Genomic DNA, 16433 nt, shown 5'->3' with positions numbered 1-16433 from the left:
CAGGGACCAAGAATAAGTATTGTATAGAATTCAGGGGCCAGGAATATGTAACGTACAGAATGCAGGTGCCAGAAATAAGTAACGTACAGAATGCAGGGGCCAGGAGTAAGCAACGTACAGAATGCAGGGGCCAGGAGTAAGCAACGTACAGAATGCAGGGGCCAGGAGTAAGCAACGTACAGAATGCAGGGACCAGGAATAAGTAACGTACAGAATGCAGGGGCCAGGAGTAAGTAACATACAGAAAGCAGGGGCCAGGGGTAAGTAACATACAGAATGCAGGGGCCAGGGGTAAGTAACGTACAGAATGCAGGGGCCAGGGGTAAGTAAAGTACAGAATGCAGGGGCCAGGGGTAAGTAACGTACAGAATACAGGGCCCAGGGGTAAGTAACGTACAGAATGCAGGGGCCAGGAATAAGTAACGTACAGAATGCAGGGGCCATTGGTAAGTAACGTACAGAATGCAGGGGCCATTGGTAAGTAACGTACAGAATGCAGGGGCCAGGGGTAAGTAACGTACAGAATGCAGGGGCCAGGAGTAAGTAACGCACAGAATCTTTTGGGATGAAGCTGGTTGGGCGGAGCCTATGCACTGTTATGCTGCTTTCCTAGGATCCAGGCAGCCACTCTGCATGTGAGTTTTATGTACTGTCCTTATTGTTTTTCTTTTCATGAGATGATGGTTTGGTTTCAAATAAATATACTACACAATAATCTCATTTCATTTCCTTTGTCTATGACAGAGATGGTGAAACATTCCTAGGTGTGGAAATATCTTCTTGGCAGCCAAAAGGGAAAAGACCAGTCTGGTGCGGCTTCTATTCACAATGGAGGCGAACTAGGAGATACACCTGTTGCTTTTTCTGTGCTGTAAGGTTAGCAGTCTGGTGAGTTTACATTGTATTCATTTGGTGGGGTTGGGAAATACACCAGAAGATTTGGCTTGTGATTCAGCCTAGAATACTGTGGTGAAACATTGCTGTGAAGAGTACTTCACTGGGAACTGATATGCAAAGATTATTTATTGTTTAAATATACTGAACTTTCACAGATTGAGCACTTTGTATCTATCAATATCATTACTGGTTGTACTTTTTGCACTTATATGTTTGAAATTTATTGCACAGTTAGTACTTTGCACTTTATTGGAAATTTATAGTTGTTGCTATTTAATATTATTATTAGGACTTTATGTACTGATCCTTTAGCTAGCTGCCTCTTTTAACCATTAGCACAGATTTTTATTTTATCTTGTAGGGGTCAGGAATAAACGCACAGAGAGCAAAGGTCGGGAGTGTGTTATACATGGAGAGCAGAGTGTCAGGGCTGGCTCAGCCCTTTCTTCTCTGAGCTGGCTACTCAGCTGTTGGCTAACTGCCAGCTCTCAGCTCTCTTCACAGTTGACCAGCTGTTGTGGATCTGCTCGTCATTCCTGTTTAAAAATTGGCTTTGCTGACATCCCTTCTGGCTCCTTATCCTGCTTGCTGTTCCTCTACTTGGATCCCTGACTTCTGGCCTGGCTGATTAACCAATCTGGTTACTGAACTCTGGCTTGGCTGATTACCCGATCTGGTTACTGAACTCTGGCTTGGCTGTCTACCCGATCCGGTTACTGGACTCTGGCTATGCTTTAACTATGCTTACTCTATTTACCTTTTTATTTTTATTAACAAACAAATGTGTTTTTACTGTACTTCAGTCTCGGTCTGGTTCATGGTTTCTGACACAGAGGTCAGGAGTAAGTATCACACAGAGGGCAGAGGTCAAGACTCAGTAACATACAGAGTGCAGCAATTAACAGTAAGTAACACACAGAACGCAGGGATCAGGAGTAAGCAACACACAGAGCAGACGTTACTAGTAAGCAACATTGAAAAACAAACAATTACATCTTGCCCTTCAGGGCTTCCGGTAATACAGAATTCAATTTTTTATAATAAATAGAAGCCTTTTCTAATGTCTTTTCTGCCAAAGCCATCCCAAAGTGCTTATCTCTCACTTACCTAGTCCATGGCAGCTTTGAATTTTCACCTCTCTGTTCAAACTTTTCAAAAAATGCATTCTGAGCCCATCACTTCCTGTAGCATCATATGACCATCCAGGAAACTTCATATCCCATCATGCACTGCCTTACTGCATCACAGAAAGGGGCATATTTTACCGCCTTGAACAATACATCCCTCATTATTATAACACCCCTTTTTTGTTGTTTCCACCCACTTTCCCACTTCTTCCTTTAGGTTGTCATACACTGTACAGTCTGATTGTACAACCTCCTTTAGATCTACCATCAGCTATGTTGTGCATAGGCCTGTCTGATTTGATGCAAATTGAATGGATTGTTTAGGTGGGTACTCCAATTCCATAGCTTTGGTAAAGCTAAAGGAAATTGTAAAGATATTGTACAATCAAATTGCATAGTGTGAGCAAGAAGAAGATAAGGTACAAAACAATCGATCAGCAGAGGAAGATACTGGCTATGTATTTAATGAGAATGGTGCTTCTTAACAATGTCTCATGTAACTACAGAAGTGAGTTGGAGCAATCTCCTGGACCAGAACGAATAGCTGAAAGTAATGGAGGAGTTTTCTATCAAATACACTGGAGGCTGAGGTAAAGCCTGCCCTAGAGTATAGAGAAGGCTTTTTCTGAAACAGAGGTACAGTACATTAATGGTATACTGGCACATAGGGAAGCTGGAATTTTGGGGGAAAAAAATGTGAACTTAGTCTTTAACCACCATGGCTACAGCGCAGGCTCACATTGCCAGGAGGGCGTCTATGGACGTCTTCCTGTGATTGCATTTCCTGCGCACCCCCTGCGGCACGCATTGGTGCTGATCACAGATTGCTGTAAAGAGCCAATCATAAAGCTCTTTACTATATGACCAGCTGTGTTCAATCACAGCTGATTACAGTGTAAATAGGATTTGCTGGTTATCGGCAGTCCACTCCTCACACTGAAAGCCAAAATGTTCAGACTTTTTTCCTTTGTTTAGCAAAAAATAACCCAGTGGTGATTTAATACCCTCAAAAGAAAGCTCGGTTTAAAAAAAAAATGATAAAAAATTCCGTTGGGTACAGTGACCGCGCAATAGTCATTCAAAGTGTGATAGTGCTGAAAGCTGAAAATTGGCCTGGGCAGGAAGGGAGTGAAAGTGCCCTGTAGACAAGTGGTTAAATTAAGCTTATAATTCCAAAATCACTCCTAAACTGCACTGCCTATGTAGACCTTTACAGAAAAGGGACTGTGTGGGGAGGGAAGATCCTTACTGATAAGCAGAGCCTAAGGCATGTCCCTGGCCACAAGGCAGTGTAGCCATACATTATACAATTTTCTTATTCAATTTTCTTTTAGATTTACCTTCAACTATGTAGTGCAAGGGCGTGCCTGATTGCATACAAATTGAAAGAGTTTACGTTTGACCTCATTATATTATATGGTTTTGGCAAATCTAAAGAAATTGTGTAATGTATGGCCAGCCTTAGGAGCCTTGGCCACCCAATGTAACACTGGGAGCCTTGGCCACACAAAACGATGGACTCTTTGGACAAAAACCAGAAAAGGAAAACTGACCCATTACAGCACATGTGCAACTGGCTACAGAGTTCAGCAGTGCCAGTTTGGAGTGGCTGAGGCACCTGCACATTGTAATGGGAACATGTTGGGAACACTCATTTCCTAGGGACATACCCCTCAAAACATGGACTGTCTCCAGGTAACTTGGATTATTGGCAACCTTATTTCAGACCTGTACATGGCTTCATTCACAAGCCGAAAGAACCTAGGTTGTTCCATTTGCTGAGGGGTGAACAAAGCAGCTTTGACTCCAGCCACATCAATTTAGTTACCTATATTTGTATTATATTCTCCTCAACTCCTAAACACCAGTAAGTAATATCTAGATCACAATAGGGATATTTTCAATGGTGGCTGAATTGAGAAATGGTGGAAGGAGAATTAAATAACTACATGCATTACATTCTCTAACACCTGTAGCTTTGAGTGTCTTATGTAACGTGCACTGGCAGCAAATGAAGAAGTAGTCACCAATTTTAGCAGAGAGGGTTGAAACTTCACAGATAAATACATGCAGCTTCAGAAAAGGGCCTTATATGCTTCAGGGTACTGATATGATAGGCTTGATATATCAAATGGTCAGTTCTAAGAACTGACACTTCCCTACAGCTACGGATTAAAGATTGGATCTGATTGGTTGTGGTGGAGAAAGCACTAATACATTCATATGTAAGGTCCTTTAGAGTGCTGAGGACATGGATAAAACAAATACAGGTAATGCAGTAGTTACTGTAATCTCCTAAAATGTGCTTTTTCTTTCTGCTTGTACTTTAAAAACAGAAAAGTTCTATATATGTACTTCTGCCTGAAATAAAACTTAATGTAACATTGTTTTTAAACTCCACTGAACACTAATGCATTCTCTACATGACGTCCAATCACCTTTATTCTTCCAGCTTTCACGCAGGCTCCTTCCAGGCAATGAACAGAGAACTTGAAAAGTCAGATCACATGCGGTGATCATAGCCACAGTTCATTTTCTGTCTGCACAGGAGCTGCGCTTGGCAAACAAACTTGCTGACAGAGAGGACTGTCAGAAGGATGTACTTGGCACCACATAAAGGCCACATATGTGCCCGATAATTTTAAGTTTCTCTTTCTGGTTAGAACTTAACACATTTATCTTTTGAAAAACATAAAAGGCATTGAGGAAAGGCTTTGGAATTTTGCAGGGTTAAGATATTTGTACCAAGCTTTAAACACTATGCATAAAAGTCTTTTGTTCTGCACCCTGGGTCTTTTTTGTTTATATTTTCTATTCATTCATTGTAACTTATTTTGTAAATTTATAGTGATAAATGGTTTCAATAGCCACAATAAATTCAATTTTCATTATGAAACCTAACACTGCTAAAAATTCATAGCCTGCCGAGTGTAGTCACTAAAAAAGAAGGAAGCATCACCCATATAATTAATTAATATACTACATTAGAATGCTGTACATCTGTAATATATAGATTCCCCTTCAGCACTTGGTTATTTACTGTTTGATTGGAGGTCAACGGCAGTGTTAATTTCATTGAGGAAAATATTTTCATAAACTAAATTACTTTATCATCTTAAATTTATTTATTCAGAGGCTGTTTAGTTATCCCCTGTGTTCGCCACAGGGGGAATCGCTTGGGGCCGTGTACACCCACAGGGAACTATAGAACGGGTGAGCTCATCCTTCTCCTACCCAAATTGTATATAATTGTGTAATGCTTTGTTTAAATGTTTGCTGCATTGATAATGTTACTATGTAACCTTTGTGTGTTGTACTCACTATAATTATTGTATGTTGCACCACAGATATTGCTCTCCTGAGGAAGCGGTAAAACCGCGAAACCGGTCGAGAATTCAAGCTCTATTTGTGTCTACTATCACTATGGGTTGTAATCCAATTGGTTGTATTGACTGCTTCCGTTTTTAAATTACAACTGTATGTGACACTGTTACAATCTTTTAACTATGTTTTCTATTAAAATGGAATTTTTATATTATATCATTGCTTTTTTTCTCTATCCCTTTTCATTGTACTTTTGATTACACCTAGTACCGCAATAGTCCCCCCTCCCCCCCTCTTTAGGGGTTGTTACTCCCTCGCATGGGGTATTGAGATACTGGCCGACAGAGGCAGCTAACTGCGACCGCTCTTTACCTCATCCTCCCTGCTTTTGTACTAGACATTTGGGATGATGGTACTTTTACTTGGTAACTTATCTCTTTGATTTAAAACGCTCTTCTCTCTCATAATAAACTAAATTAACACTATTTTAATTGACTAAAATACGACTAAAAACTAAAATAATTCAGACGGCTAAAATACAAGTAAAACTAAAACAATTCAGATGACTAAAATATGACTAAAACTAAAATGACATTTTAGTCAAAAGACTACGACAAAGCTTAAATCTAGAAAAAACAGAGTAAATCACCGCGCTATATTAAATGCAAAACCACCTATTGACAAAATAAATAAATTGTGAAATAAACCCAATCTAATGTAACAAATAATTGATCAAATATATAAAGCAGCTGCTAAAATATGAGATACACACATAACAAAATTAGATAGAAGAGGAGCAGCGCTGTGAGAAATATTCCATGTGATGAACTATTACATAAGTAAAAAACAAAAAATTAAAGAATTAGGATAAACTCCAAGTTCATAAGTTATATAAACAGCTGGACTGTCCTATTAAGAACCAATCTTGATGGTAAATACGGGCCGTGAATATGAAAATCAATGAGTCCTTCACCACACCAATGTGATAGTAAAAATTGTGCGCTTACCAAATGGCAAGCTTAGAAGAGCTTGCGACCTTAACCCGGTCGGGGCCTTTCAAGGTGGTCTCTCCTTGATGGTTCCACCTTGAAAGGCCCCGACCGGGTTAAGGTCGCAAGCTCTTCTAAGCTTGCCATTTGGTAAGCGCACAATTTTTACTATCACATTGGTGTGGTGAAGGACTCATTGATTTTCATATTCACGGCCCGTATTTACCATCAAGATTGGTTCTTAATAGGACAGTCCAGCTGTTTATATAACTTATGAACTTGGAGTTTATCCTAATTCTTTAATTTTTTGTTTTTTACTTATGTAATAGTTCATCACATGGAATATTTCTCACAGCGCTGCTCCTCTTCTATCTAAAGCTTAAATCTAATTTGACATCAAAACTAAAACTGCACTACCACATAAGAATAAGTAGGGGGCATTTACTAAGCCACTAAAAGAAAGAAAAAAAATAAGAAATAGGCTTTTCTTATTTTTTTCTTAATATTTATTTCCGACAATATATTCAGGTAATATGTGGTTTTATTTACTTAAGGCATTATATATCACAACGGCTAAATCTGTGTGTGTAGTGCATGTTCAAACTTTAATACCATAAAACATAACATGGAATCAGATTTTTACTCCAGAAGTCTATAATGAGTTTGGTAATTTTAGTCGACTAAAACTAAAACTAAAACTAAAACAATTCAAATGACAAACTAAAAATGGCAAAGGACTGACTAAAACTGATCAACAGCTAATAACTAGTGTTACAGGCTGTCATTTACCCTCATCACCCCTTCTAACAATGAAAGCTTGGCCAATACAACTAGTGTTTACAATCTTATAAGCACATGTAATGCATTTCCATCCTGGCAGACTGGTTTCATGTGTTTTACCTGCAATGGATCAACACGGCAGGCTGACTCCTGAATGGGTGGGCACACTCAACTCCCTCTATTGCCAAGTGCTAAATTTTGCCATACACAAACTAGAGGTGCACCGAATGGAAATTTTGGTGCTGAAACTGAAAATGCAGGATGCACTTGGCTGAAAAAAAAAAAAAAAAATTCCCGAAAACACCATTTTGACCCGCTGAAATTTTAGTACATCTCTAATAAAAACCACAACCTTTGCCACAAATACCAACTGTAGTTCTGGATTATGGGTACACGTTTTAAAAAAAATATATATAATTTTTACACAGATGGAGAAAAAAAAGATTTCTATTTTAAATTAAACACCTATCAGCAGTAGATCTGAGATGAAAGAGCGTAAGCTGCAAGTAAGGCTCCTCACAAAGGGGGATCACTGTTAAAGTAGAACTATAGGCAAAACCTTTTTTTTTCATTTGGATCTCCATAAGACCCCTTTCACACTGAGGCGGTTTGCAGGCGTTATTGCACTAAAAATAGCGCCTGCAAACCGCCCCTAAACAGCCTCCGCTGTTTGTTCAGTGTGAAAGCCCGAGGGCTTTCACACTGAAGCGGTGCGCTGGCAGGAGAAGAAAAAATCTCCTGCAAGCCGCATCTTTGGAGCGGTGAAGGAGCGGTGTATTCACTGCTCCAAAACCACTCCTGCCCATTGAAATCAATGGGACAGCGCGGCTATACCGCGGTAATACTGCTGCGCTATACGAGTGGTTTTAACCCTTTTTCGGCCGCCAGCGGGGGGGTTAAAACCCCACCGCTAGCGGCCGAATACCGCGGTAAAACAGCGCTAAAAATAGCGCTGTTTTACCGCCGACGCCCCCTACCGCCCCAGTGTGAAAGGGGCCTAATGGGGGCACAGACAGCAATAAAAACTATTCAAAACTAAAACTAAAAAATACTTTTTTGTGTCACTATCTGTGAATTTATCATTGTAAAATTATTATGGATCAACAAAACTGTCATATACATACACCAGTTGCCATAACCATGAACTGTCACGCACATACTCTTGGTAACAAACAGACTCATTATGCAGACAGACATTGAAAAATGTGACAATCACGTTTGTTCAGCAAAATTACATCAAATGCATACATGTGAAGATTACAAAATATCTCTTCAAAGAATGTTACAGTTTTGAAAACAATTTTTTTTATTTACAATTTGTAATGATATATGTACAGTATATGTTGCTTATTTTGCTGATAAGGTCTCCCTGATGAAGTGCCAGTTCACAATGGAATTGCACAGGAACGTGTTGCACTTTACTGTGTGATTCAGTGTGGTTGCAATTTATAGCCCAATCACTTGAATAGGCTGAAGTTGCACTGGATCGCACTAAAAGTAGTGCATGCATGAAATTTGTGCATGAGAATCTTAAACCTGGACCTCCTGCTTTTGGGACAACCTGCCTTTGTTAGGAGGCAGCCTTACCAGAGCCACTGTGCCTTATCACAATCAGATTGATCTACTGGTAATTTTAATCCAGCTCCTTGTTTTCACTTGTTTTGTACTGTTTCCGTGTGGAGGCAGTCATATTGTAGAGGCAAGGCTTGGTTTCCTCATGTCAGAGCCTCTAGTAGGCAGCAAAATAGTTACATCAGCAAATCTCAGTTGAAATCTGGTGAGACTGACAGTCAGAGGAAGCAGTGCCTTAGATCTTACACGGCAGATATACAGCTATAAGTCTGTAGGTACAGGACAGCCTAGGCTCCTCGCATACCAGAAAATGCACTGCTGTTTTCAGGAAGAATTTAAAGCGTTTGTTAACCCAACACTTCATATTCCGGATATGTGGCTACTGTACCATGTACTTGTATGAGAACGTATCCTGTTCTATTGCTTTTTTTTTATGTGAAATCCCTGGTGTTCCTACTAGTCCCCTTGCTTTCCTACAAAAAAATTACCACACTAAGCAAAAGAGCACATCATGGTCAGTTCTCTAGCTATGCTGTGAACTCATTATGCTCTCCTCCAATGATCAGACTTGTCCTGACACAACCCCCCTGCACAGCCATCCACTGGGAAGCTCAGTGTACTGCTGCTTCTCCTCCCCCAGCTCTTATGCAGCTGAGGACAGAGGGGAAGTGATCACTTATACAAAAAAAGGGAAACAAAAGGTATTTATAATGTTTTTTTGTTTTTTTAATATCTATACAAAAATGTTTTGCCTTTTATTCATATTTTAAACTGAATGGGTTGTTTTACAAGGTTATCATTTACAATAACTTTAATACAAAAAGTAAACATTTTTCAAGGTACTCCTTAGGTACAATCAACATTTCAAAAATGTTACCTATAACACAGTAAATCTGCACATTGTAAGTTCAGATCCACTTTAACCACTAGACTACCGCCCACCGTCATGATGGCGGGACGAGGCAGCTCTTGTCCTGGGCGGACGTCATATGACGTGATTGCCCTCCCGAGCCACTAGGGGGCGCGCGCGCGTGCCCACTGCGTCGTTCGGGACCCGGTGCACGTGCCCGGCGGCCGCGATGTCCGCCGGGGAACCCGCGATTGCCGGGTAACAGAGCAGGACCGTGGATCTGTGTGTATGTAAACACACAGATCCACGTCCTGTCAGAGGAGAGGAGACCGATGGTGTGTCCCTTGTACATAGGGACACCGATCGGTCACCTCCCCCAGTCAGTCCCCCCCCCCCACAGTTAGAATCACCTCCCTAGGACACACATTAACCCCTCGATCGCCCCCTGTTAACCCCTTCCCTGCCAGTCACATTTACACAGTAATCAATGCATTTTTATAGCACTGATTGCTGTATAAATGTGAATGGTCAAAAAAAAGTGTCCGATATGTCCGCTGCAATATCGCAGTCACAATAAAAAAATCGCAGATCGCCGCCATTACTAGTTAAAAATAAATAAATAAAAATGCTATAAATCTATCCCCTATTTTGTAAACGCTATAACTTTTGCGCAAACCAATCAATATACGCTTATTGCTATTTTTTTTACCAAAAATATGTAGAAGAATACATATTGGCCTAAACTGAGGAAAAAATTTGTTTAAAAAAAAAAAAAATTGGATATTTATTATAGCAAAAAGTAAAAAATATTGTGTTTTTTCAAAACTGTCGCTCTTCTTTTGTTTATAGCGCAATAAATAAAAACCACAGAGGTGATCAAATACCACCAAAAGAAAGCTCTATTTGTGGGTAAAAAAATGATAAAAATATCATTAGGGTGCAGTGTAACATGACCGCGCAATTGTCATTCAAAGTGCGCCAGTGCTGAAAACTGAAATATGGCTTGGGCAGGAAGGGGTGAAAGTGCCCTGTATTGAGGTGGTTAAACAATGCCAAAGATATCACTGGATAAACAGGCCCATAGCAGAAATGTAAATGTAATGTTCTTGTCTATATATGTGGGAGGGGTGAAGTGGTTAAAAACATATACTACAAAGAAATAGCTTTAACAATTGTTTTAAAACAATCTGGATTTCCCCTTTGAGGCATTCATGCTATTTGTACATCCTAAATGACGCCCCTCATCAAATTCTATAGTAACTTGACATCAGTCTCATTGGGACGTGTAGGTTTGACAGGGTCTGCATGTTTGCTTTAACGCAGGCCATTGTGGTTTTCTGTCCTGATGTAGATGTAATTTCTGGTATGGAGCTTGCAAAATCCCAATTTTATTAGGACTTAGGCAGAGAAAAAAATATTGCTGTCCATAGAAAAATAAAAAAAGAAGAAAAGAAAGTGTGAGCTAACCAACAATGCCTTATACATGTATCTACTGAGAGTAGTTATAATTTACAGATACAAATTTTCAGACTGTACAAAATAAAGACACACGATGCTCTCACAATCAAGAACAAGGCTGTGTAGAGCCATGAGAGCAAAGGGTCAACCTCAGCCTGCTCTTTCTCTGATTAAAGAGCCCCCATGAGGTTGGTGTTTTGTCAGGGTTTATATGCTGCATTGGTAAAAGATGACAGTACGTTATAGGACGTTTATTAGAGCTCTTATCACCTACCACAAATTAAAATGCCTTATCGGACAGCAGAACCCAGCTGAGTGTTATATGAACTTATGAGCACTTACACCTGTCGTGTTTTTGCCAAATATAGGATCTCAGACTTTTTTAAACAGGATGATTTAGGCTCTTTCTAATATTCTGTCAAAAAAAAAAAAAGCCTGCAGGTTTCTGTATAAGCCTCTTTTAAAGTTTATTTTATTAACCACTTCATTATCTGGCTATAGTAATATGACGTCCACAGAAGGGATCTCCCATCCTGGGCGGGCGTCATATGACGTCCTGGGCTTCCCGGCCGTCTAGGGGGCGGACGCGCCCCGCCGCGTTGCCAGGGACCCGGTGCGCATGCCCGGTGGCCGCAATGTCTGCCAGGCACCCGCGATTGCCCGTGAACACTGCAGGACCGTGGATCTGTGTGTATAAACACACAGATCCACGCCCTGTCAGGTGAGAGGAACACCGATCAGCCTCCTCCCCTTGTGAGTCCCCTCCCCTTACAGTTAGAATCACTCTCTAGGAAACATAATTAACCCCTCAATCACCCCCTAGTGTTAACCCCTTCCCTGCCAGTCCCATTTGCACAGTAATCAATGCAATTTTATAGCACTGATCGCTGTATAAATGTGAACGGTCCCAAAAATGTGTCAAAAGTGTCCGATATGTCCGTCCCAATGTCACAGTCATGAAAAAAAAAAAAATATATATATATATATATATATATATATATATATATATATATATATATATATATATATATATATCGCAGATTGCAGCTATTACTAGTAAAAAAGAATTAAAAAAATAAAAATGCCATAAATCCATCCCGTATTTTGTGTTTTTTTCAAAATTGTCGCTCTTCTTTTGTTTATAGCGCAAAAAATAAAAATCGCAGAGGAGATCAAATACCACCAAAAGAAAGCTCTATTTGTGGGGGAAAAAACATAAAAATTTAATTTGGGTACAGTGTAGCATGACGGCGCAATTGTCGTTCAAAGTGCGACAGCGCTGATAACTAAAAATTGGTCTGGGCAGGAAAGGGGTGAAAATGCCTTGTATTGAAGCGGTAAAGCTGAACTTTGGGATACAAAAAATATAATAATAATAGAGCAATCTGTACACTAAGCAATCTAAAACAAACATTTAGGTAGAGGTGCACTGAATGGAAGTTTTGGTGCCAAAACTGAAAATGCAGGATGCACTTGGCCGAAAACCGAAAATGAAATGAAAAACGTGGTGCGTTTTTAGTGCCATTATCGGCACCCTGTCTTTTATCGTCCGAAATTTCGTCGCATCTCTACATTGAGTAGCTATGTTTATAAACCTCAAAATTTAGGAGAAAAATACACTACAATATCTGTGATGTCATCTTTCCTAATTCATAAAATAACAACTTCAGCAAGCTCTGGGAGGTGCAAATCCAGGCATGTACATCACATATGGATGGCAGCAGGACCGAAAGGAGCAAGATTTTGGCTAAACAGCACAATAACCTAAACAGGAAGTGCAAAAGGTGTGGCTTAAATAGGAAGTTCATGGGAGGAGAAAGGAGGTCAAGGTTCACCAGAAACAAGACAGAACATATGTTTATCCAAGAATTCAGGCAAAGAGCTGTCCGGCATCTCAAGGGGCTCAGCAAGAACATCTACTGCCAGACGCAGCAGAGGTGGTAGGTGCAGATCCCGGTCCCGACACAACCTTTAACAGAGCCAGCATTTATTCAATTTTTTTACTTATTTATGAAAAAGATTACAATTTACATTTTATCTATGTAATTCACCAATATGGGTGGTTTTATAATCACTTTTGGAATTTATGCAGAACCAAGGTCTCCCATTTAAAAAAAAAAAAATGTGCTGCTGCACTTACTTTCCCCTGGAAAGTACCTAATAAAACTTCTGATCCTGCTAGTACAGTTTACTGCATGCACCTTCCTGTGATGGTGAGGCAATCCACTGTTGACTGTAAGTCAGGATCTTGCCACACCTAGTCCTGCCTGTTGCTTTCTGGATTGACAGCACTACCTCTGTTGCTGAAACCCTCCCACTGTGTGCTGCAGCCTCTGGGAGGGGGGAGCGTGTGAGACACAATAAGAGGAGAATTTGTCTAATTTAAAGAAGGTGAGATAAGAGGTTTATTTTTGATTTATGAGGTTCCTACATCACAGAGTAACTGAATTTTAGAACTGTTTAGACACAGGAGCCTTTCAATGTACTTCAGTATGTGCTTCCAAATAACTGGCAGCAAGGAACACCTCTATTTTTAAATTGCTAATTTAGTCTTAGTGGTAGAGGTAAAGGCTGTTATACTTACCTTACTCTTGGCTCTCCCAGAGCTCTTTTCTACTCTATGGCACCCTAGGTTGTTGGCATCATTCTCAACTACAATGCAGGACTATTGGTTCTGCATTGTACTTGACACGATCACTGGCAGGACTAGAGGCTTTGGTGATCAAAATTCTACAAATAACCCATAATGACAACATAAAAGGAATTCGTTTGAAGTCTTTGCAAATTTATTTAAAAAAAAAAATGAAAAAAAAAAAAAAAAACACATCACATGTACATACAGTATTTACAGCCTTTGCTCAATACTTTGTTGAATTACCTTTGGCACCAATTACAGCCTCAAGTCTTTTTGAGTATGACGCTACAAGCTTGGCACACCTATTTTTGGGCAATTTCTTCCATTCTTCTTTGGAGGACCTCTCAAGCTCCATAAGGTTGGATGGGGAGTGTCGGTGCACAGCCATTTTCAGATCTCTCCAGAGATGTTTAATTGGGCTCAAGTCTGGGCTCTGGTTAGGCCACTCAAGGACATTCAGAAAGTTGTCCCATAGCCACTCAATTGTTATCTTGGCTATGTGCTTAGGGTTGCTGTCCTGTTGCAAGATGAATATTCGCCCCAGTCTGAGGTCCAGAGCGCTCTGGAGCAGGTTTTAATCAAGGATGTCTGTACATTGCTGCGTTCATCTTTCCCTTGATCCTGACTAGTCTCCCAGTTCCTGCCGTTGAAAAACATCCCCACAGCATGATGCTGCCACTACCATGCTTCACTGTAGGGATGGTATTGGCCAGGTGATGAGTGGTGCCTGGTTTCCTCCAGACATGATGCTTGTCATTCAGGCTAAAGAGTGCAATCTTTAGTTCAACAGACTAGAGAATTTGGTTTCTCATGGTCTGAGAGTCCTTCAGGTGCCTTTTGGCAAACTACAGGCGGGCTGTCTTGTGCCTTTTACTGAGGAGTGGCTTCCGTCTGGCCACTCTACCATACAGGCCTGATTGGTAGGTTCTGAAAGGTTCTTCTCTCTCAACAGAGAAATGCTGGAGCTCTGTCAGTGACCATCGGGTTCTTGGTCACCTCCTTAAGGCCCTTCTCCCCCAATCACTCAGTTTGGCCGGCTGGCCTGCCCTAGGAAAAGTCCTGGTGGTGCCAAACTTCTTACATTTACGAATGATGGAGGCCAATGTGCTCATTGGGACCTTCAATGCTGCAGAAATTTTTCTGTACCCTTCTCCAGATCTGTGCCTCCATACAATCCTGTCTTGGAGGTCTACAGATGATTCATTGGACCTTAAAAAAACAGGTGTGTACCTTTCCAAATGAGGTCCAATCAACTGAATTTACCACAGGTGGACTCCAATCAAGTTGTAGAAACATCTCAAGGATGATCAGTGGAAACAGGATGCACCTGAGCTCAATTTTGAGTGTCATGGCAAAGGCTGTGAATACTTTTTTTTACAATTAGAATTGCTTTATTGGAGTCAAGTGCAACAGAATACAAGAAACAACTCAGATGATCAGAACAAACAATAACATAGGTGACATGATTTCATAGCAATATACATTAAGTCATATAGTAAAACAACAACATTCAGTATCATTCCAGAGAGGGAGGTGAAAGCAGCATAGCTATAGGCAAATCCTAACACAATTACTTTAACATGAAATAAAATTACTGTACACAAGGTGAGAAATGAAGGGCAATGTGAGGGGGAAGTTGGAACGGAAGGGAAAGGAACAGCTAAGGGCAGAAGTTAAGGCTGTGAATACTTATGTACATTTAATTTTTTCGTTTTTATTTTTAATAAATTTTCAAACAATTCAAACAAACTTCCTTCACGTGGTCATTATGGGGTATGGTTTGTAGAATTTTGAGGAAAATAACGAATTTAATCAATTTTGGAATAAGGCTGTAACATAACAAAATGTGGAAAAAGTGAAGCGTTGTGAATACTTTCCGGATGCACTCTATCCTATTCTCTTTGTATTGCTTCCTTTACGTGAAATCCTTGCTGTTCCTCCCAGTCCTGCCTGAACTCAGTGTGCTTTCCTCCAATGATCAGATTTGTCCTGACATGCCCACCCCCCCCCCTGCTGCACAGCCATTCACTGGGAAGCTCAGTGTGCTGCTGCTGCTTCTCCTCCCCCCAGCTCTTATGCGGCTGAGAACACAGAGAATGTGATCACTTATAAAAAAGGGGAAAAAAAATATTTAGAATGTTTTTTTTTATATCTATGCAAAAATGTTTTGCCTTTTTTTATTTCTATTTTAAAATGAATGGGTTGTTTTACAAGGCGATCGTTTACAATTACTTTAACCAACCCAACTCTAGACTTTTTTTTTTTTACTGCCTGGAGAGGGGCTTTAAGTCAACATTTACTACATCTGTAAACATAAGGCTGGACAAATCCCCCAAAAAAGTACAGCTGGTACCTATATTCTGAACTTTTTGTACAGTATAGTAGTCAAAGTACTCACCCGGCTCTTGAATTTTACATTAAAAGATAACTGGCCTTTAGATAAAAGATGCAAGCATTCACCGGGCAGCTGACATGCTGCCAAACTAGAAATATAAATGTATTCCTGTTCCAACTGTCCAACCTGTATGGGGCTGTTGCAATGTTTACATCCTCTGCCGCTGCAGACTGTGTTACAGCAAAGACTGAGACGAGACTGCATTAGGTTAATAAATAACAAATACACTTGACTTCAAAACCATGTGTACTTATTAAACTGCAAAAGAAGCACATATATTTGTAAAAAGGCAACATGTTCAAAAAACCTTTACAGCTTATCTATTCACCTTTGCACTGGAATTATATCTAAGGCCCCTTACACTCAGGATGGGCTCAGTTGGAGTACGCCTGCTCAGCAGTGAATC

General features: G+C 40.2%; 1 protein-coding gene across 2 annotated transcripts in view; it reads right to left on the bottom strand.

The window, feature by feature from the left end:
• Positions 1-16433, bottom strand: part of CNPY1 (canopy FGF signaling regulator 1) — a 248517-nt gene that overhangs the window by 205544 nt on the left and 26540 nt on the right. The window contains exon 2 of one of the 2 annotated variants that reach the window (XM_073629956.1): positions 2005-2134. The exons of the other annotated variant lie outside the window; for it this stretch is intronic. The gene's annotated coding sequence lies outside the window, so the exon portion shown is untranslated. The remainder of the gene's footprint in view (positions 1-2004; positions 2135-16433) is intronic. 2 annotated transcript variants of the gene reach the window in all.

The sequence above is a fragment of the Aquarana catesbeiana genome, linkage group LG05, assembly GCF_042186555.1.
Source record: "Aquarana catesbeiana isolate 2022-GZ linkage group LG05, ASM4218655v1, whole genome shotgun sequence".
NCBI classification, from domain to species: domain Eukaryota; kingdom Metazoa; phylum Chordata; class Amphibia; order Anura; family Ranidae; genus Aquarana; species Aquarana catesbeiana.
This window is presented reverse-complemented; position numbering and strand designations above follow the sequence as displayed.